Genomic DNA, 5,645 nt, shown 5'->3' with positions numbered 1-5,645 from the left:
CCCAGAGTCCGCTCCAGCCCCAGAGCTCAGCCCAGAATCCAGGCAAGAGACCGCTCCAGCCCCAGAGTCCAGCCCCAGAGTCCAGCCCCAGAGTCCAGCCCCAGAGTCCAGCCTCAGAGTCCAGCCCCAGAGTCCGCTCCAGCCCCAGAGCTCAGCCCAGAGTCCTCTCCAGCCGCAGAGCTCAGCCCAGAGTCCAGCCCAGAGTCCTCTCCAGCCCCAGAGCTCAGCCCAGAGTGCGCTTCAGCCCCAGAACTCAGCCCAGATTCTAGCCCAGACTCCGCTCCAGCCCCAGAGGTCAGCCCATAGTCTGTTGAGTGTTTCTAGTTCCCTCGTCTCGACTGCAATGGCCGTTCCTGCAAAGACTATTAGTTCTATGCACCTCCCTGGGCACTCACCCTGCCACCCCGTGGACTTATGGCGCGAGGACGTGCTTTCCGGGAAGGGGTGTACCGTCACATTTTGAGTTTGTTTTCATCCATGTTTGTATTTCTGTATTAGTTTTTATGTTTGTCACCATGGTTACTCATTGTTTGATCTATTCAGTTCAGGCGCTCCTCGTTTAGCTTCCCTTGTTTGCTCACACTATTTATACTCAGTCTTGATTCTTTTTTTTTGTTCTGGTGTTAGTCTTGGTTAGATGTTGTAAAGCCTGTTTAATGCTGTTCTGCCTCCATATTCTTGAGTTTCGTGGTTTTTAATTCTTCCCTGGATTCTATACTCCTTTGTTGAAAGTGTCTTTGAGATGCAGCATGACAATTTACCACTGGCATTGGTTGTGTATGTTCTCAGAAATAATAAAAAAGTTATTGTGTAATGCCGTTGGTGTCATGGTCTTGTCTTTGTCATAAAAAAACAAAAAAAAACTGTTGATGAACATTTTCCACGAATTTAACACTAATCTGATGTGAGATTAAAATGTATTTACACAGACTGTTTAATGCAGCTTAGTGGTGATATGAATGAACATTGTTTATTATCCAATATTTGTTTGACAGGTTTACAGTAGTTTACCAGTTTTGGAATCCATGTTTATAAACCTACTGTCTAACTAAATTGAAAACTTGTCTCAGTGCAAAAAATAACAACAACAACAACAACAACCTTGAAACATGAAGACATAAATACTACTATTGTAATTTTGTAATTTTACTATTGTACTGTAAGATTTCATTAATATTATTATTCATTGTGTTTTACAGTACAATAGTCTTTTTTGTTTATTCTTCATTATCTTTATTTGGATTATATTATAAAAAAAAATGTGTTTAATTAAAAAACAATAATAGTAACAGTTGTTATAATTCTTAATTTTATATTTATATTAAACCAGGGTCACCGTAATTCACAGCACCTAACAAACCCACCCTCCACGTCACTGGGACGGTATCCTTTCAAAAGGTTCTAATATGTACCATTTAGGTAATAATACATACATTTAAGGCATATGCACCCTTTAGGGGTAAATAAGGTTCAAAGGTGTGCATACCCTATGACAGCATTTTGTACATTTTATTCTATGAATGATCAGCCCCCATGACCAAACATACAAGACCGGTTATAGATCAGATAATGCTCTTGTAAGATATGAGATTCTTCCTGATTTCCTTTTTTGTCAAATTTAATCTGTTACCATGGTAACACCATTCATTGCTATGCTATCTACAATCTTAAATGTCTTGGCATAATATTGACCAAGTATGGTGAGAAATGTATTAATCCCCTTGGAGGGGTAGAATAAATACAAGTGGCAGAATCCCTGTTGGGGGAGCTTATGTCTTTAATATTGAAAGTTGTCCAGCTTTACGAGAACAATACATGTTCTGTTTGGTGACTGTGTAGTTACCAAACATAGTACAGCTGTCCATCCCTGCTGTAGGCAAAACAAACCCCTCAATGCATTAACATGGCAACACTATTTGAGATCTGATTTGTATGGAAGCTTATGGGTAGCAATATTCAATTTGAAATGTAATATGCAAAATGACAATGCAATATGTAAAATGGCAATGCATTTCTGTATTTAAATTTTAATTTTCCCATCATTTGTGCAACGAATTGGTGCAAAATGAAAATGAAAATTCAATTATAAAATTTACATTTGCCATTTCATACACTAGTTTTAGTTTGTACATTGAATACATATTTTTAACGCTTTATAAGTTGCAAAATTAAAATTAAAATGTATTACAGAAATGATTAGATATGTTTAACATGTTCAAGCAAATACTGTGGCAAAATTGTAATTTAAATGTTATTTTTTCTTAATTGCATTTACACTCACACACTGTAAAAAAAAAAACTGTGAAAAAACGGTATTATTCCGGCAGCTGGGGCGCCAGAAAATTACCGTAAAATAACGGCAAAAAACAATCTCGTTAAAATACAGTAATTTTCCATAATTAAATAACAGATTATATCTTTAATATTACATAAAATCTTATGTAATTATTGGGATTTTTAACGTTTAAAAAAAGTCATACACCTTTAAAACAATTAAATACTGTAAATTTAAGGTTTTATACAATTATTTTATATAATTATGCTGTCTATCTACAGTAATTTTCTTTTAATATAGTTTTTCTGTGTAAAATAACAATGAAATTATGTATAAAAAATGCACACAAGTACATAAATTCAAATACAAATGTTTGTAAATTTACAGTTTTTATTTTTATTTGTACCGATCCAATTTCACAACATCTCTAATTAAGTTCTTAATAATAGCAAATGTACAGTCAATTTCTTTTAAATTAACTAAATGTATGAGTACAGAATACCTGCATATTTACAGTATTAGTAATTGAACAAACACTAAACATCAAGATAAGTGATTGATAGGAAATAGATGCTTAGTATATCATTTAGAACATGTAAATATATCCACAATAAAAAGCAATTACCGTATACCTTTACAGTATAACTTATTTTAACATTTACAATTACATTTTATCCAAAGTGACTAACCAATTAAGATAATAATTAAAGATAATAAAAAGCAACAAGTGCAGTGACAAGTCCCAGTTAGTCGCACAGTACACATAGCAAGGTTTTTTTTTGTTTTTTTTTTACAAAGATATAGTATTATTGGGTGAAGTGTTTATGAAAAAGATGGATCTTTAGCAGTTTCTTGAAAATGTGTTGAGTTGCGCCGGTCATTCCACCACCAGGAAACAGTCCAGGTAAATGTCAGTGAAAGTGGTTTTGTGTCTCTTTGGGATGATGGCACCACAAGGCGCCGTTCACTTGCAGAACACATGCTTCTGGAGGACACATAGATCTGAAGCAGTGAGTTTAGGCATAGGGCTACCTTTAAAGACAACTCTTGCTGCAGCATCTGGATCAGTTGCAGAGGTTTGACTGATACTGGAAGAGCTGCCAGGAGAGCATTACAATAGCCCAGTCTGGATAGAACAAGAGAGTTGTGTAGCTCCGATAGGAAGGGCCTGATCCTCCTAATGATAAGGCAAATCAGCAGGATCACAGCAAGTATGTTTTGGCTGAAAGTTGAACCATAAGCAGTTCTGTCTTGGCAAGGCTGATTTGAAGGTGAAGGTCATTTATCCAGCAAGAATTTTCCATCAGGTAGGCTGAGATGCGAGCAGCAACCGTCAGATCATCTGGCTGGATTAAAAGGTAGAGATATGTGTCATTAAGATATTAGTGATAGGAAAAGTCATGTTTCTAAATGACAGAGCCTAGTTAAAAAAAAGAAAGAAAGATGGGTGGAATCTAACACAATCGTAATCTTGCTGTAGCAAATCCAAACCTTGTGCATACTTTTAGTGCAATCATATGGAATCAGAAGACTGTTATGAACATATGGAATCAGAACCATTATGATTTTTATGTTTTAATGAATTCTTCCCATACCTTGTTTGCCATGATCATCTGCTTTCCACGTGACCTGAAATCACACACACACACAAGTTATTTTAAAACTCAGTATTAGATTTACACATGTCAGAATATGTTCCATTGGGACAATGCAAAAACTCAACTGACTATGATCTTGAAGCTGAGCTGGAAAGGCCAGCAGTAATATTTTGAGCTGCCATGTGATTTTAGCTAAGTTACATTTATAGAAAGTAACATTAAATGAATATGATTTACTGTGACCTAGACCTAGATACACCTAGGGGTTCATCATGTTGTATTCATATTCTAGTCTTCCTGTTCTAGGCTTTCCTGTATCATCAACAAGTATGTTAAGTTACAGACAGTATTTCGATTTCTTAACGGTCTTAATAAAGTTAGTCATGTTAACTATTACGAAATAAACAAAAGAAACACAGTAGGCCTATTTTTAGTAAAACTGTGGCTATTACAATGGTAAAAAAAAATCAGCTAAAAACGTGTTTACTACAATTTTACTATAATAAAATAAAGTAAAAAAAAAGTTTACAAAAAAAAAAAAATTTGGAAAATAAAGTTTTCAGCATCCAGACATGGTTTCAAAATGTCCCGCCATTTAAGAGATTGGTTTAATGTTACTGACTATCATAACGAAGATTTTATACACAATTATGGACTTTAATATGAATAACAATTCTACTAAAGATTGTTTTAGGTCTATAAGTTAACAAGTAAGTTAGAGTGGGTTCAACTGATCTTTCTTAACACAGATCGATAATTGAAAAGACCCATGCTGCATTTGTGTTTTGCCCTCGACGCCAGTTATGACTGAACATAATTTAAGAATGCTAACGTTAGCATGGAAACAGTCTAACCACTTAACACAAATGTAATATAAAATATCATTTACATGTACAGTAGTATTAGACTCTTACCTCAGCCGTTGATCGGTCGGGATGAGGTCTGCTGTGACGAACCAGGCTCACTGAAAAAGGGCGCGTTATTTCCGGACTGACTGACACCAGCCTACAACTAATATGTGTTCAGCAGCGCTCCTGCTCACGGCTGCTTCTGTCGAATACGATTATAGCTCTGAATTCAAATCTCCCGCTTGCCCTTGACACAGATCGACGACAGAGACAGATTTGTAGCTAACCGTTGTGGGCTGGGCGGGACTAAGCAACGAAACGTAATGGCGGATAATTTGAATCTGCGCGCGGCCGCACACACACACACATTCAAACGCACACAAAGCCACGCAATGTGCAGCAACGCAGATTTGGAAAAACGATTCATAAAAGACATAAAATATAGGCCTAAATGAAATTTACGGGCAAATACAAATGATGATCAAAATGAACATCTATTTGCAAGACAAAATTAAAAGATTATAAATAATTAAATAGGCCTGCCTAATGTGTGGACAAATCTTAAAACTCACTTTAACCCCCACATGCTTAATAATCTTTAAGGAAAACATGTTAAGTGACTGCTGATTTCTGCAGTTATACCTTATTTTCTTTGTTTTCTAATTCCACAGAAATAATCTGTAAAATATTACTTAATTTTTTATGTAAAATTACACATAACCCTATAAAATTACAGATAATTTCCTTTAAAAAACGTTAAATTAATGTAAAACCACAATAAAAGCAATTACCTGTAAATTTAATAGTGGATCTTTAAATTACAACAAATATCTGTAAAATAACAGGTATTCACTGTATAATGACAAAACGGCAAAATTCTGTAAAAAATACAGACAGTTTCCTGTAAATTTACAGTTTTTTTTT

At 35.2% G+C, this 5,645-nt stretch overlaps 1 long non-coding RNA gene across 1 annotated transcript; it reads right to left on the bottom strand.

Moving 5' to 3' along the window:
* Window positions 1-2,596: 2,596 nt before the first annotated feature.
* On the bottom strand, window positions 2,597-5,645 carry LOC309487123. Its single transcript, XR_014201761.1, has 3 exons — window positions 4,788-5,645; window positions 3,871-3,904; window positions 2,597-3,621 (listed from the first exon to the last, which is right to left on the bottom strand). It is a non-coding gene; the product is annotated as an uncharacterized lncRNA (long non-coding RNA).

The sequence above is a fragment of the Leuciscus leuciscus genome (genome assembly GCF_965113295.1).
Source record: "Leuciscus leuciscus genome assembly, chromosome: 22".
In the NCBI taxonomy this organism is placed as follows: Eukaryota; Metazoa; Chordata; class Actinopteri; order Cypriniformes; family Leuciscidae; genus Leuciscus; species Leuciscus leuciscus.
Note: the sequence above shows the minus strand (reverse complement) of the source record. Positions and strands in the feature narration are given on the sequence as shown.